Source organism: Simochromis diagramma, unplaced genomic scaffold (genome assembly GCF_900408965.1).
Source record: "Simochromis diagramma unplaced genomic scaffold, fSimDia1.1 OVJJ01000323.1, whole genome shotgun sequence".
Taxonomy (NCBI): Eukaryota; Metazoa; Chordata; class Actinopteri; order Cichliformes; family Cichlidae; genus Simochromis; species Simochromis diagramma.
The window spans coordinates 39,979-58,318 of record NW_024386770.1 but is presented as its reverse complement, the minus strand read 5'-3'; the positions used below and the strand labels follow the sequence as shown (position 1 = coordinate 58,318).

General features: G+C 41.4%; 1 non-coding gene across 1 annotated transcript; it reads left to right on the top strand.

Moving 5' to 3' along the window:
- Positions 1–14,449: 14,449 nt before the first annotated feature.
- On the top strand, positions 14,450–14,542 carry trnai-uau. Its single transcript is given in 2 exon segments — positions 14,450–14,487; positions 14,507–14,542. It is a non-coding gene; the product is annotated as a tRNA-Ile (tRNA).
- The last annotated feature ends 3,798 nt before the right edge of the window (positions 14,543–18,340 follow it).

Here is an 18,340-nt window from a genome sequence, read left to right as displayed (position 1 = left end):
AACGAGTGTGCGTTAAACGTGTTTTCCGCTGCTCCTTAATGTTTGATAGGTGGGGAGTGGCGGGCGCCGCCTCATGTATTTTTAAAGCAAAAGTTACCCCAGCATTCTCTGTGCTTTGTTCTGCCTTTTAGGTGGCCTACTTTAAACTCTGCTTCAGCAGCAGCAGAGAGCTGCGCGTCATAAACAAAGCTTTCACACCTCTGAAGCTCAGAAGCTTCAGCTCTCAGTAAACCAAATAAGTCCAGATGTTTCAAAAAGAAGAGAAAATATGCACTCACATGGAGCTTGTTGTTCTTATCCTATCACATAGTCTTAACTTTTCCTTTTGATTTGGATTATTATCTGAATTAAAGTAAATGATGTGGTGATAAAGCATTGATAAGCTATCAGTACGGCTGCAACACAAGGCTGTTGCTAAAACTAGTTCCAAAACTGAGTCGAGACAGAAAAACAGCAGAAATAAACAGTTTCCAGCCTGATAGAAAACTGTAAGGAGAGTAGGTGGTGGAGGAGAACCTACAGAGGTGGAGGTGGAGGTATGCTCCAGAGAGAAAATGAATGAAAGTAAGACAGAATTAATGAGTGACGCTGCAGAGAGGTGCAGGCAGGGTGGAGTGGGTGGAGTGTCAGCAGTCATCAGTATGTTATATGACTGATGACCAAGTTTGTCACAGATTTAAGATTTTTTTTAACATGCAGCAATGTTTGTCCTTCTGAAACATAAAAACTCTTTAGTTTCTGAAGTTCAGTGAATTCAAAAGAATGAATGTGTGATTGGTGTGAACTTAAACTCCCCTGTGAGGAAGATGAAGTTCGTAACACTGAAAGTTTCCTGTTGGACGACTCCACACTTGTGTTTCATTCCTTTCCTCTTTTTTCAGAAACAGAAGGTCTATTTCTTTTCTCCGTCTTGGCCTGAACACTCTTGAAAAATATTATTTTAATCTGAATAAGCTGAGACGTATATGGATTAAAAAAAAATTTATAATGTTAAATAAATCACAAGAAATTAATGTAAAGTCTTTCTTTTGGGATCCTCTTTTGCTTTTTCCATATAACCTCAAATTTATGTCTGTGAAGGTTCTCAGTCATCCAGGTCATCATAGTCAAAGGAGCTTGCAAAGAAAAGCGTCTGGACTTCTTTAAGTTGCTTGAAGAAGCTTCTCGGATGAGAGGTGAAACGTCTTCAAGCAACTTAAAGAAGTCCAGACGCTTTTCTTTGCAAGCTCCTTTGACAACCTCAAATTTCCAGGACCAAATGATTTTTATCATTTCTACAAATTCCCTCACTCAGGTCTCAAAGCCTGAACTTCCTGTGAACTTTGGTAACATAGACTTTAAACTTTTCTGGCAGCACAAGACATTAAAATAAGATGTTAAATGAGTTTATGTCACACTAAATAACCACACAATCTTACTTCCAGCGCCTCCTTATTTGAGGGGTGACTGCACAGAACTGTCATCTGACGCTTCGCCTGGGAACGCACTTCTTCACGGAGTCGTGGTTCAGACGAACAACTTCCTGTGTCCGTGTAAAGCTGCGTGTTGGCCTGCGGTGTGAGGGAGGGCGCTGTGTCGGTCATCTATAATGCAGGGAAAACACACACACAGTATCAGAGTGTGTGAGAGCTCTGCGTGGTTTCTTAAGTTCAAGGTTTTTTGATTAATGTGGAAAGAAATCATTGAGCTGTACACACGCACGCCGTCTGCCTTTCTCTCCATCTGAATACGTTTCTAAGGTTACTGTTAATAACCCCGAACTGCCTTTTTACCCCGAGTGTAAATTATAAATAACGCAACACATCCACGCTGTTGTTTGAGTCAGTAAGTCAGCCCTGAATACACGGCCCGTTTCATCCATATAATAATAATGGATTGCATTTATATAGCACTTTCCGGGGCCCTCAAAGCGCTTTACAATTCATTCACTCTCACATTCACACACTGGTGATGGCAGCTACATTGTAACCACAGCTGTCCTGGGGCAGACTGACAGAAGCGAGGCTGCCATATCGCACCATCGGCCCCTCTGACCATCACCAGTAGGCGGCAGGTGAAGTGTCTCGCCCAAGGACACAACGACCGAGACTGTCAGAGCCGGGGCTCGAACCGGCAACCTTCCAATTACAAGACAAACTTCCAACTCTTTGAGCCACGATCGCCCCTGTTATGATTTATTGATCAGAGTTCTGAATAATGAACAGTGCGTTTAAAGATTCAGGTGCCTGCTGGGACATGTTTTGTATTTCAGGTTAATATTTCATAACCAATCAAATAACGTGAATGTTGTTTGTGTGGGAAAAACAGGCAGATTTTCCTTGTTACTCACCCTAAAATAACAGGTCCCCGTCCTTCCTCCTTCCCCGCGTCAGCTCCTCTGAGGTCAGACAGATTAGATGACACATATGGATACAGGATGTCGTTAATGAAGCTCAACTCATCTTAAAATGTTTAATAGCCTGATCTGTAGGCTAATAAAGCACTGCTGCTATTGCTCCTGTGAGTCCAATATGAAGCTGTAATAATGAGAAAGCCTTTCACAGGGACAGCAAGGGGGCTTCTTAATTCTTACACAACTCTGTGTTAGACGATATCAGCCATATCGTGCTTACTGTACATGTATGTCTCGCTGATTTACAGGTTTAATTATGCACCTGATAACACTGGCCTGAAAGCACGGGGCCTCGTTAATCACACCCGTCAACTCTCCCAAACTTGATTAAGGGAAACTTTTGTCACAGTTACCGGAACCTAACTTTTGTTAAACCGTCCACTCAACATGACCTTCTCCAACGTGAGCATCTGTATGTAAGGGCGTCTTTAAAGAAGGCAAAGACAGCACGCACAACAACATTATAGAACAGCTATTATCCGAGCAGAGCGTTGCAGCGCATGGCCTTCATCGGGCAGACATAAAAACACCATGTGACACAGAGCTGAGGTTTACTCTTTTCAAATGCTGTTGTTCAGTTTTGCAAGTGAAAAGACCTCAAGGATGAATGCTGGCTGGATGAGAAGGTGCACTTTGGCTAACATCATCACCTTCCTTTAATAACACAGTCCCAGGAAACATGGCTGAAACCCTGACATCATCTCCTGGGTCAAAGCTAAAAAGAACAGAACCACAGAAAGACACATGGTGATGTTGTTTCCATCTACAGGGTGGGTGATTTATATATACACCGTAATAACATGGGGATGGTTGGTGATATTAAAGTCCTGTTTGTGGCACATTAGTATATGTGAGGGGGCAAACGCCTCAAGATGGGTGGTGACCATGGTGGCCATTTAGAAGTCGGCCATCTTGGATACAACTTTTGTTTTTTCAATAGGAAGAGGGTCATGTGACACATCACACTTATTGGTAACGTCACAAGAACAACAATGGTGTGCTTGGTTTCAACACAACTTTATTCTTTCATGAGTTATTTACAAGTTTCTCTTTGTTCACAGCCATTGACATGTTGAAGAGTTTAACACGTGAGGAGCGGATCGAAATTGTGTTGATATCTGGTGAACGCAGTAACCGGGTCATTGCAGCAGATTTCAATGTAAGACACCCTATGAGACCACCCGTCTCCCATGCTACAGTTAGCAAACTGCTTGCAGATCGGGATGACCCAGATCGGCGCACAGAATTTGCAGAATGGGCAAAACAAAAATTATGTATACCAGTGTATCAGCTTTGTCCATCAATATCTGAGCAGCAAATGCCAACATTGCACTTTAAGGTAACAGTAGCTCATTTTCACAAGTGCAGAGATCCAGCACAAGTCTTTACTGAGCTAATGAATGTAGTAAGGGAAATTTTCCATCTATCATTTTCTTCCACTTGAACAAATCTGAGTCACGACTGCTCATGAATTTATTCAGCTCACAGGGCAAAACAGATCCCAGCCAGGTCTGTTTGTCCCCACAATGGGCAACTGCAGCTTGGTGCATCTTCGTCAGATACTTGGTGTCTTGTTTGGTCAGCCGTACAGAACAGCATTTTCTTTCTTTGAGGACTTTGATGACAAGATGAACCAGAATCCGCCAACGTTTGAAAATGATTGGACTATGGCCAGTAAGATTTATTAGAGAAGACAGGACTGACTTGAACTTGAAGTACAAATTCCCAGTTTATGAACCCAGAGGATCTCACAAAACTCTCCCAGAAAACATCAGACATTAGCTGCTGACGAGGAAAGACCTGATGGAATCTCCAAAGAATGAGCCCAGAGTCAGAAGCACTTCAGCTGAAAAAAGGCCTGAAAAACACTGGAGATGCCAAATCGATCTACATCTTAACTCTCACAAATATCCAGGCTGTAAAAGAAGCACCACAGTGGTCAGCCATCTGCATATGGTCACTCTGTGAGAAGTTAATGCAATCTCAATCACTGCAAACATGAAATCAAAGAGTCTGGGCTGACAAGTATTGAACCAATTAGAAAAAATGCTAACATTTACTATCTATTCTAACTTATAAAGCAAGAACAAAAAAAATCCCCTTATTTGAGGACTCTTTGGGAAGTTGCACAGTGGCTGAGCGAGTGTTTGTACTTTCACACCGCCATATTATCATTACCAGATACTGCTGATCTGTTTGCCTCTGGGCTGATGTGGGAGATGGAGGAGCAATAGCTTCCTCCATCATCGTTCACTGTAAATGTCAGAGCAATTGTTGACGCAGCACAGCACCTGCTCTTATCCTCACTGTGTAAAGAAAAACCAGTGATGATATAATAAAAAATGACTCGGTAATGAGAGCTGAAAAAGGCACTATTATTTATAAGCTGTTTATTTCAAGCATTTCATGACAAAAACAGAAAACAGTAAATCCGCCTCAGTAAAACCCACAAAAGACCTTTAAAATATTATAAAGAAGCTTAAAGAGCAGCTCCAAGAACACCAATAGCCATTTAAGTGAAATCTGTGGTTTTTCATGATGAAGCTGCCAATGCTTCACCACAGCTAGCTGAGTCACAGACAGCTGATGGCTTAGATGCTGTTTGACATTGTTTAGTATCATGAATTACATTAGCTGGCGAAGTCATTTGACAACAATCTACAGTAAATGGTAAATGGACAGGTTCTTATATGGAGCATCCATACACTCATAGTTTTTATTTATTAAGCTGAGCTACTGTGATACACTCATTCTTTTTATTTTTATTTATTAACTTACTGAGTGGTGTTGTCTTGTTTGTGTTGTGTTGTGTTGTGCGTAGTGCCACCGTGGGACAGTTTCTAATTTCATCGGACTGTTCTAGGTATGACTGTGCAATGACAATAAAGAGTTATCTTATCTGTTATCTTAACTGATAGTGTTAGTGATTCACGGTTTCTAAGCTAACAGTAGCTAATGTTCCTCACTAACTTATAAACGTAATAAATGTTACATGATGTTACATGATGCACATGATGTTAGCAAAAACCAAACACTTTTTTTATGAAGTTAATGTGTACTTGGCATAAAAAGCATCTAATACATGAAAGCACCGTTGCGTAGAGCACATTTAAGTGCTTAATGAATATTATATCAAAGTAATGTGATTATTCAAGGACGTTTTTGGTTTTATGTTAGACTTTTAACACCTGAAACCTCCAACACAGGCTCTCATTTCACTAAAAATTAGATATTTAAAAAAAATACTAATTAAATATTATTTTGTAAACAGATTAAAGGTGGAACACTAAGCAGAGGTTCTTCCCATCCATGAATTCCCCAGAGAAACTCTTCAGGTTACTGCCCTGAGTGCATGAAACCACCTCTTTTAATCTGGTTTGGACCAAAATTCTGTGAGTGTGTTCAGTTAACAAGCAGGGCTGAATATTTCATCACGTCCTCACTCTGGAGCATTAATCCAGCTCTGAGTGTTGGGCTGCTGCTTTGGGAGTCAGCTGACTCCCTAAACAGGGTTGTCTTGTCATTTTGACAATTCTGTTTACCTGTCACCTGTATGTGTGTGTGTGTGTGTGTGTGTGTGTGTGTGTGTGTGTGTGTGTGTGTGTGTGTGTGTGTGTGTGAGTGAGTGAGTCTCAGCAGGTGAAGCGAACCAATTACAGCAGCCGTGCGCTCGCCTGCGTCCCTCTCAGCTGTAACAGGGGAATGTGCAGTGAAAGCAGCCGTAAGTGGGAGCAAAACTCTTCTGAAGCAAAATGTTTTTGCTGATTTCAGCACCTCAGCTGTAAGCACAACAAATTGTGTATTCCCCCTCCTACGCACAGTTTCCCTGACACACACACAAACACACACACACACTGCTGCTCTGTAGAAATGTGTGTGCTGTATACAAAAAGCATAATCTCATCACTTCCATTTTCCTTTCAGAATCTGGACATGTATACGGGTTAAAACCAGCAGCTTATTTTTTTCTATTTTCTGGTGATGAACAATAACTCTCCGTCTACATCCAGCCTTCCCATGCTGCGGTCTGCACGGAGGGTGATGTGTTCTCAGTTTTAAATAAACATAATAAGATTAACAAGAAATTAACCAGGAGAGCTAAACAAAAAGAGGAAAGGGTAGCGTGGAAACATTAACATTCTGCGGGGAGCACTCTGGTAGCCTCGGCTGAGCTTTGATTTATTAATCAATTACTTAACCAGCAGAAAGCCAAAAGGGAAACAGCTGACTGGGTCTTCGCTGGTAACCACTTCCCAAATGGGGATTTTTTTCCAATTTCCTTGTTTCTTTGATAACTAACTCAACATGTTTGGGTCTCTGACTGCTGGGCAAAGTGTAGAATATTTTGACTTTGACTTCAGGGATTATTGGTTAGAGAGGAAACTGCCACGGTGTCACTAATTCATGTGTTATTATTTAGTCTTTCATATTCATCTGTGGGTGGAAAGTTTAAACTTTATGACGTTGGAGAACAGCTGCAATAAAAGAAGAAAATAAAAGTAAAGTAAGTAATAAAAGTTTTTATCTTTGGTTTTCTCAGAGACAGACTGTGGAAGCGCAGCATAAAAACTTTAAACAGCAGAAATCAATTTGTTTTCCAGAGACTGAAGCTCGTCTGTTGCTTTGTTCCTCAGACACAGACAGCACGAGGTTTTCTATTTGTTGGACGACGCCTGCAGATGAAAACTGTGAACAGAATCAGACTCAACTAAAGAAAAACATGTGAAACTCTCTGCAAACTTTTCAGTGGTTCATGTTTTACACAAAGTAGTTACGACTTCAAAACAACACGGGAAAAATGCCAAACTGGAGATTGTGTTTAACGTTGAGGTTGCTGTGACACTAATGCCAAACAAAGTTTATCATAATTTAATTCAGAGCAGTTTCATCTTTATGGTAGAAGGTGTCTCTACACGTTATCATAGTAAAAATAAAGATAAATGCACTTAATTACTTCACTTGTCACCTCCCTGTCTCCAACCACTTCCTTAACAGTATGGAGGAGTAGTGGCGCAAACTCGGATCCTCCTACACACAGGAAGTGACTAGCAGCAACATGGCAGCTAGAGATGACTGACAGTCATGTCAATTCAGTTCGGTGTAACTTACATGGCGCTGAATCACAACAACAGTCACTTCAATGTGTTTAATATTGTAAGGTAAAGACCCTTTAGTCATACAGAGAAACCCCAACAGTCACACCACCCCCATGACCAAGCACTTTGGTGACAGTGGGAAGGAAAAACTCCCTAACCCGGACTTGGCATTCCACCTTTTCCCCATTTATAAGCAGATTGTGCCACAGATTTACAGATTTTCACATTTGGAGTGGTTAATTCTCAGCACTTTTACTTTGCATGCTTCTACAAACTGCCTCGGTGTAAGATGGAGGTTTTGCAAAAACACTAGAGAAGCGATCCCGTGGTCACCAAATACGACAACTTGCAGATGACTCTTCTTCTTCTTCTCAAGTTATGAAAAGAATCGATGACAAATGGTATTTCTGAGGGAGACCAGTGTCCATCATCAGTAAGTCTAACTGTGGACCATCTGGGCAAACTCACCCAGTATGTCAATCATCTGTGAGAGAAAGATGTGGAGTAACACTTCTGCAGCTGACAGCTATCCGGTCGTTAAGTCTGACGTCATTAGCCGTGTCTGGGTCTAAACTCCGCTGCAGGTCCATATATCAAACGATCACTATGGCATTACTGAGAGTTGAAAAACTGTCTAAAGTCTTTCATCTTTAATAAAATGATCAGCGTTCTGCTCTACCAGGTGTAACAATTGAGTTTAACATCCAGGCATCCATGAAAACGGAATTTATGACATTTAACGGAGTTAGAAGTTAGCAGGAAGTTAGCTCGCTAGCTTGTATCTAAATACAATATAGCATGTCCTGACTGCGGGGTTTTGGAAACAAATTAAAACGTACAACTCTGTTATCACTTCCAACATAAATGAAGACAGAAAACTAAACAGCAGTGACGTTTGTAGGGTTACTGAAGTTGGGCTAGCTGGTATTTAATGATGCACTACGTGACCGCTAGCGACACAGCTATGTTAGCATAATATAAACAAGCTAACTTTATTCCCACTTGATAAAAGTTAACGTGATCACTGACTGTTTTAGGAGCTTTTTGAGATCAAATAGAAGAAAATACAAAACATTAAACATGTTAACGACACAAAAGCCATATTAAACGCAGACTACTTTAGGCCCGGAAGTAGGATTCGTCACGTCATCACTTAACGACCGGATAATCAGTTTACTCTGGAGTTGGCTGATTATTGGATTATTAGAATATGTGCTGTTTATAACCCAGAGAGATTTAGACTTTTGTTTTGATATTTGGCTGACCCTGTGGGACTCTATACATACTGATTAAGCAAAACCCACCAGACTTCCATCATGGGTTCTGCTCTTGCTCTTGACGAAGGCGGTCGCACTTTTCTCCTCTCCTCCTCTCCCTTAGCTTCCCTGCTTAGCCTCTTATGTCCTTGTCTAGTCTCGTGGTTTTTTTGTATTTTCTCTGGAACAGTCTCTCACAGTCTGTTCTCTAAAACCTAAAAGAGGAATTATGGATTGGATCAACTGGTCCCTAAATGCAATTGACACCCCTTTCTCAACAAGAAGTTTGGGCTTGGGTGAGCCTGAGTGCTGAAGATATCTACCTATTTGGAACCATGGTAACAGGGTTCTGGCTGATCGGAGCTGGCTTGGCCCTGACTTATCGAAGAATTAAGAAAGCGGAACCAGCTGTTCAAACCCCCACAAGGCTGCCCGCTGGGATTGAAACGATGGGAGAGGCGTGAGTTTCTCAAAATGGGCTCATTGAGTGCAGCACGGATAAGATCTTGGAGAGGCTTACGGCTGCTGTAAATACTCAGAATAAGATCTCTGACTGCAGACTGGATTACATCTCGGGGAGGCACACTGTCGTGAGCTCTCAGAAATCGCCTCTTTGAGCACAAGAATGACAACATCACAGAACGCAAGTATGGCGAAGCTCGCGGCTCTCCAACGGGAGATTGAGAGACCAGTGTTGGACTGTTAGAACTGCTTTGAAATTCATATGAGCTGTTCGCACTAAAGTAAAAACCACCATCACTTCATGCGGAGACCCCTTTGGCACCAGCTGCGGTCTCAAGGCTGGAGCTGAACAACAACACCCTGATAACGACTGTGTTTAGTCTGTTCCTTCCCATTCCATGCAAGGCCACCTGTGTTGGCTGGAAGACTGTTTACTTAGCCTGGCAGCGCGAAGGACACTGTCTCAACTGAACTCTGGACACGCACACACACATACATATACACTGATATGCACACACTCCCCCCCTCCATCTCCCTGTTGGAGCTCAGTCTGGGGGGAGTTATTTTTTTCTCCTTATCTTTCCTCATGTGGTGCATTTTCCATTGTTATACCTCTCTGACCTGTCTTCCCCATGTGATGTTTTGTGTAATGTATGTATGGTCGGAGGGTAAGATGGCGCCGCCATTGCGTGCAATACGTCGGCAGCCTTATGAAATTTCCCGTTGTGGGACTAATAAAGGTATATCAAATCAAAATCAAATCAAACACTCTTCTTTCTGTCTTTTCCACCTTTAATCTGATTTCCTCTCCTCCTTTCTTTCACCCTCTCTGCCTCCCAGAGATGGTGAGGTAAAACCAGAGAAAAAGAGGGAGAGGAAAGCGAGGGGGCGGAGAAGCCATTTGATAACTGAGTGACCTGGAAATGTCAGAGATGAGGAGCGAGACTTTCTACAAGACACACGCACACACTTTTTCCTCTCACACACACTCGTACAAATTTAGAGTCTCACACTCTTTCTTTCTTTCAGACACACTTTTCAGGGTGAGACGGCCCCGCAGGTGGTTCTTCTTCTTCTCTTGTAAAAGGACGTTTGCCTTTGAAGCAACTGAATCCAAATCAAAAGGGAGCTACGCAGGAAAGTTGTATTACATGAGATATGAGACGTGTTTGTACGCCGGCAGCCCCACATGGTGACGGGAGGTAAGTGCTGGCCCCCTGAGAGTGTCACTACCATAGACAATATAAAAGACGAACGTATCCACGGTGACGCCCCCCACTGGTTTGTCTTGCTATGGAGCCTCTAGATGAGTGTTTGTGCTGTCACCATTTTGGTATTTGAAACAGGGTGTGACACGCAAGGCGTGGACTCGACTGTGAATCCAAACAAAACAAAATGTATATTTTATGCAGTATGACCCGAAAGAGACTGAGCCATAAACTCCTGGCAGTGTTTACAGAGCCAGGAGTTATAACACCTGGTTATAACGAGTGTCGTTATAACCAGGTGTGTCACACCACTACTGAAGTTCAGCTGAATCACGAGAATGTGAAGAAATGGGAAGTTGATTTAAGTAACTTTGAATGTAGCATGAGCAATCATGCTAGGGTGGGGTTGGTACTTCAGAGACTGTTGGTCTGCTGAGATTTTCCCACACAACCATCCTCAGTGTTTACAAAGAATAGTCTGAAAAAACAAAAGTATATCCAGTGAGCGGCAGTTTACAAGCTAAAGTTTGGAGACAGTTACTTGAGTTGCAGTTTTGAAAAAAGCGTTTATATCCACAGTAATGATGAAGTGTCACCATTGAAGGCTTAGTTTTATGCTAATGTTGCAGACTCATTGGTTCAGTATGTTAATGCCTGAAAAACAACAGCACTGGCAGAGTGTTTAACAGATGAACCTCACAAGAGGATGAATGATGACTCACCACAAAGCCTGCTAAATAACCAACACCTCCACATCCACGGCTCACTGTGCACAACAGAAGCTGTTCATCATAAACGGGGCAACACTTTTTGGCGTTCTAAACCATCAATCTGACACCAAAACTCTGGTACCAACAGCAAGGAAGGGATCAAGAATATTACCTACAAAACAGCATCTGGAAACCATCTTTGCCTTCAATAACTTTAATGGCACTGTGCACTGAAGGGTCCCTGCGAACAATTTGAATGGGATGGATAGCAATGACTCACTTCCTTCTGATAAGTTGATGGCGTAAATCCAAATTGAAATCAAAACAATTACGAGGTCTTTGAGGTCTGACCTGTATAGTTGTTTTTTTTTTACTATTGCCACAAATATGTGCCGTTTCTCATGACACACATTGGTTGGTTTAGGCAGGTGGAGGGACTCACAGAGGGGCTGTGTAAGTAACAGGTTATTTCACACAGAGGAATGATTCTGCATTTTGTCATTTAATTTCCTCGTTTTATACACACAACTCTCACCTTCAGTATTACAGTATACAGTTGCTCATGTAAAGGAGGGAACTGCACAAAATAAACCTTACACTTTATTTTGTGCACTTTTCAAAATTTCTGGTTTTGTGTTGCAACTCTACAACTTAGTCTCTTAGGAAGTGTAGCCCTTCCTACAGGTGACAGCTGCTATATCTTAAATGCGATCACTTCTAAACAATAGTTTTGGCCATGTGGTATAGATGGTCCATGAAGTTTGCACTTAAAATTGTCGAGCTAAATTCTAGTGCGTGATTAGTTTTCTGCGTAACATTGATGCAACTTGGCACACATACAACCACCAAAATTGCTTGTTTTAGCTGACAGCTTAGAACTCCACAAGGTCACTGCTGGCTGTAAAAACCAACCCTGACACAGGAGGAAGAGTGGGTCAGAGGGTCGCCGGTCCAATTACTGGTGACCCTGTAGTATCCTTGCTACTAATTCATCTGTTGGAGTGTGTGCAAATACCAGACAAAGTACTTGTCTGCACTGTATGTACATCATATGTACATCAGCCCATTTACCATTTGAGAGGCTCACAGTAGAGCTGCTACTCATCCACATTGAAGGACTAGGATGCCCTTTAGTGGAAGCAGAGAAAGCCCTGGGGCAGACCCAGCTTCAGTGTCCCCCAAGATGAGCTGGATAAAGTGGCCGTGGGGAGGGAAGTCCCGATCTGCCTGTTTAAACCCAAACCTGGATAAGCAGCAGAGAATGGATGGATGGATACGTCAAAGTGCATCAGTACTAAGAGTTTCTCTACAAGTGACTGCACGTTCACGTTATCTCAAAGAAAGCTGACCAGTAAATGCAGAGTGAAAAATGTATTCAACAGACTTTATTTCTTCTGATCTCTGTTTAAAACATAATATCTCCGGCCGATTAAAATCAGCCTTAAGGCGGGATGATTAATCATAACACAGCACTCGCTGCATTATTTTTCAGAGTAAACACAATCTCCACACATGATTGTGACAGCATGCCCACTCCTGTTATTCTCCTTCATATCAAACTGTTGCCCTCTTCATAAACCCTTTGGAGTTATACTGTGTTGTGTTTATTTTTCTCATCTTAATCCTCTTCATGTCTTTGTGAAGCCGCTGAACTCGGTTATTTATTTGCACACTTACTCACTTTTCCCATTGTTCTCCTCCTCGCTTGGGAAATTTGTCAGGTGGAGTTTTTGTTTTTTCTGACTGGAATATTTTTGGAAACACTTCACGGTTCATGCTTACAGTTCAACCATCCATCCAGTCTGTTATCCATCAATCTGGAGAGCCAGCAGGGCTCCATCCATCATCCTCACATACAGCATCCAACATTTACTCGTCCATCCATCCATTCTGACAGCACACAGGCAGGCCACATGTTTATTCATCTATACTTCAATCCATTAATCTCATCACTCATTAGTCTATTTTGTCTACTAATGTTCATCACTATCAATCCTTCTATCATTAATCAAGTCACACAGTTGAAATTATTGAGGGTATGCAATATATATTGTAATATATCTATATCACTAAAGCACTTCTGGATGGATGGAAAACTGCATTTCGTTGCCCTGTACCTGTGCATGTGCAATGACAATAAAGTTGAATTCTATTCTATTCTATTCTATTCAATGATTCGCCCAGTAATTAATCAGTTTTCCTACTTCACAGCCTGATATCTTGACGAAAGATGAAATGGCCACAATAGAAGGATCGACCTGTCTTGAGGGACTAGGGATACATTTTAATGTTGGTGTTCCTGCTAGTCAGCACTAAAAAAATTAGTTGGTAAAACGAATTGTTCATGTTTTATCAACATAAAACTCCAGTTCCATGTTGGTTTAAACATGTTGTGGTGCTACTGAAGCGATGTGTAACCACATTTGGCACCTGTGTGTGGATGCTAGCATGCAACAAAGGAAAACAACTGGTGCTAGTAATGCTAACATTAGCTACCTTTGGTAAGCTAATCTTTTCATGTGCGTGCAGGCTTATACTAATTATGCCCCACATGTCCATTGGACTGGGCTCTGTTTTGAATGCAGACTCGCTGAATATTTGTTTCTCTCAAATAAACTTTGAAACCAATATAAATTAAACTATGATACAGTATGTTTCACGCCCTGTTTGCAGGTCTACCAGATGTTTTTTCAGTCCTCCGGGATAAATCATCCTTACAAACAAGAAAAAGTAGCAACAATTTTTTACACCCAAACCTAGTTTTATTTACAAAGTTATTTTATTTTCCATCTAAACGGTTTGCCTTGTAAACCTAACCGAGTAGTTTTACTCTTGAAACCTGATCAAACACTAATGAAAGATTTTTAATGGGAAAGTAATACCACAGAAGGTTTCTCAGGGGTGTCAGAAGTAAAATGATCTCCACCTTTAACACCCCCAACCCTCCAAATGCAGACATTTACCTGCTTTAAAAATCCTCACTATGGGGAACATGACAGGTTAGATTAAAAAACTAGTTTTATACCACAAAAGAGAGAGAGTGTGTCAGGAAACACTAAGCAACAGCTTTAATTTGCTTAGGTTTCGATAATGAAAAGCAGTAGATGTGAAAAAACACATTACAGATAAAGTAAAGTTCAGCTTTCTGAGTTGCTAAGGTTGACATATCTCCTGAGAGGACTCATCCACACAGGAAGCCACTAGCAGTGACATCTTTCTGTGACAATCATCAACTTCCAGGTACAATAGGTGAAATAAGAGCAGGTGATCAAAAGTGGACAGAAGCAAACTGCTGATTGATACATCAGGACATCGTTTACCTGAAGCTCCAGTGGCGCAATCGGTTAGCGCGTGGTACTTATAGGCAGTACTGGGCTGAGCAATGCTGAGGTTGTGAGTTCAAGCCTCACCTGGAGCAGTGTCTTTAGGCTTATCCTTACTTATAATAGATAAGACAAATAACAATAGTATGTGAGGTGCCTGTAGCTCTGGAGGTAGAGCAGGTTGTCATTTCTGGGACCAACTATTCCAGTCTCCATGCCAAATATCCTTGGGCAAGACTCCAACCCCATGTTGCTCTCTGATGTGTGTGCTTATTGCAGATAGAACAAGCATAGTGAATGAGTGATCAACAGTCAAATCTGTTCACATGATACAAAACATTAAAAAGCATGCCTCCTATTTAAATATTCAATATAATTTTTCAGTTTGAGGATTGTTTTGTTTGAAATTGACAACTCAATTTGTTTCTACTCAGTTTGTTTTTACAGAGTTGTATCTTCAAAAAAGATAAATTAGCAACAACAGTTGTGATGCACTTGTTCATATACTGACTCATCGAGCCTTTCCATCCACCCATGATGCGGGCAGTAATTTATCCATACAGTTTTAGTTTCAATCCAGTTCATTCAGTCCATCTTTCCCCCCGAACCTACACAGATCTTCTATTTTCCCATAAACTCAATCATCCATTTAACAGACAACTGCCTCCTGATTAAAGAGCAGGCTCATAGAAACAGAAACTCAGTGGGAAAGAAAATGGTCGCAGACGTTGCATCAAATCGTATCATCACGCCAAATTACCCACGAGTCTCTGCTCATTTTTCTCCCGTTGTGTCCAATCTGTCCGTCTGGCTCCAATGCTCCGCTGGGCAGTGCTGATAGGCCTGACAGGTTTCTGGATCCTCCTCGGATAACTGGGCCAAAAAAAGAGAGAGAAAATGGATCTGGAGGGGACAGGAAGGCGCTGACACACTAAAAACTCTTAAATCCCTGTTTGGATTTGTGGCAGTTTACAAACAGGGACGAGTAACACTAAGTATAGCTGGAAGGAGGAAAGAGAAAGTGTGAAGAAGTCCGCTGGATAAACTAAATCTAAACACTCTAACTAGGTCATATGGATGGATGTCCTGAGTTTGGTTTATTAAACGTTTTTTCAGGCCCCTCAACAGAATGTGACACCATAACTCACACTGATAACATCTGCACTGTAGGAGTACAAAACACACACTGGATTCCATGGTTAAGTGTAAAAACCTGCTAAGATAATCACTAATCTTCTTTATTGAGTGGTTTTGGTACCTAAACCAAGTAAATATCTGGCAAAACAAACTTCAAGCGCTCGTCTGTTTGACGCTGCTATTCTTTAAAAGCTTTCCTTCAGGTTGTTTGTATGGATGTTCTAAAGGGAACAAACAAAAAGCTGACATGAACATTTTGGTTTATGGTTTGTTTCCATTTATATATTTTTATTTTAGCTCTGAAATGGTGGATTAAGCAAAGCTGATTGTTTTTAAAAGATCTTTTTGTCATAACCGTCTGCAGAACATCACTGATGACCTTTGTGGCAGTAGGAAAGAAGACATGGTCATTTTGGACACGAGGATGTGCTGCTTTCTGACGGGGAAACTTTGGACTTTCCAACTAAACAATCTGAAACAGGCCTCAGGTTGTGTCTTTTAGATGATTTGGTGTAAGGCCAGCTTTTTTCTCTCATTTTCTTCTTCTTACTTCTCCTTTCTCAGTCCTCCTCTTCCATCTTGTATTCCCCTCCTGTCTTTCCCTGCCTAAGGCCATATGTGCTACGCAGTTGTTCCAGCCATCAGTTTGTTTCATAAACCTCCACTTCTTCACTCTGCTTTCCTCCCCTCCCTGCTCGCGGCCATGCAGCTGAGAATTAAGAAGCGTGATGACCTCCCACCTCAACTCACTGATCATCACAAGGCAAACATGCACCGAAACACAGAAAGACAACCGCAAGGGACAAAGGTTTGGATCTGTCTGAACGAATGTTCCGTCGCATGAGTGAGCTGTGTGCAGTTGATTTGGGGTTATCAAATTGTATGCTGGTTATGTCCATCAATGCTTTTACATGTCGAAACATCAGAGTCTGTGTAGATGGTGGATCCGAAGGAGGCAGCCTCTGAAAAAGGACATCGTGTTACTGAAAGGTCTTGAAAGCTTGAGTCTGATTACATTCATCAGCAATATCAGTAAGTACTCGAAGGATTTAATTCTTCCACTGTTACCTTCTTCAACGACATGTGTTGCTGCCATCAGAATCAAAATGTCACTTTTTGTCTGTCTGCTTTGTTCTACTGTGAATAAAATACGAGTTTCCACGATTTGCAGATCATTGACTTCTAGTTTTTATTTACACTTTACACACCAACCCAACATTCTGGAAGTGAGGTTGTGCCTTCAGCACATGTTGCTGAGAGTCTTCAGTGGTGAAGCAATAAAGGGTATAAACTCAACGCAGAAGTGCCTTTATGTGTTTGCCTTTCAAAAGCCATCCAGTAAAACTAAACAACCGATGACTTTGTGGGCTATACAGCATATTTTAATTCACCGCATGAAACATTCATTCCAATTAGTCAATTTTGTCACTCTAAATGTAAGAAGTAGGATTACATAGGGTTTGCCCATTGGCTAACAACTTGTGGTTGACAATTAATTTCCAGATGAGCTGTATCCATTCCTTGGTTTTGAGAAAAGCCTCAGCTTGAAACTTTATATCAGGACTTCAAAAGCTGTTTGGTGTCACAGTCTGTCTTTTACACTGAGCTTTTTAAACAGGGACAATTTCATAGTTAAGCCCAAACCATTTACTGCCTACACCAAACCAATTAGGTTTTATCTATACTAGAAACAGATGAAATTAATAAGAGGATAAAAATCAGTTGCTGTGACAATGTGCTGAGCAGTGATTCGCTGGCAGTACCAGTCCTTCCGACCTCGAGCTGTGGACTGTTTTTAAAAGTGGGTCACGTTGTGTACCTGACATAAAAACAGATGTAGGGTCATAAAACTGTGGTTCAACTTCACTAAAACTGAAAAAATGTGATCAAAGCAGGAAAGAAAGTTATTTAAATGTATTCATGGTGACAATAAACAGGCTGCTTGATCGTTCACAGTCGATGTTAATTGTTAATTTCAGTTTATAGAATGCCATTTACCTCATCAGTTCTTCTTTCTATATAAAATGAGTTATGCCTTTGGCTCTTCCTCCCTCAGGAGTGTGATAAGCAGCGTCTCTTCCCGACAGTCAGTTTGAATTTACTGATTAGCCTTCAGCTAACCTGTGGACGACAGGATCCACCGGCTCATGTCCGTCTGGATTAGGGTCCTCTGTTAATTCACCTTGTTGCTCCTGGCAAAATACCAAGTCTGGAGAAAAGACAGACAGAAGGAAACAAGAGGGAAAAAACAGCATCTGCAGAAAGAACAACTTCCAGGAATGAAGAAAAGCAAAATGTCTAAAAACAGAAGTACTTTCTCTCTATGGTCATTTTCTTCTTCCTTGGTGTGTTCGGTTTCGTCTCCTCGCAGTCGTTCATCATCCTCAGGTACATTTCAGGCTGACGGGGAGGTTAACGTCTGGCGTGTTGAGTGCTCAGCTTGAGTCGCTACATTCACACAGCAGTTGCAGCTATCTTTAGGTAATTTTAGCGTGACACTCCAAACTGCAGCGTAAACAGTTTTTAAGCATAACATGAGGAGTCAGAATAAAACTTACTGACCCAAAGAAATGCTGTGATGTATATGAATTAGCAAACATTTACTTCTCTTTGAAACACGGCTACTAACAATGCTTTTTAGCAGTTAGTTTCTTATAATGGACATTTTACTTTACAACATGTAACCCAATGAAACTTTAACATTTGGAGGGAACAAATAAAATCAAACAGTCTCAGCAGTTTGTAAAATACCCGCA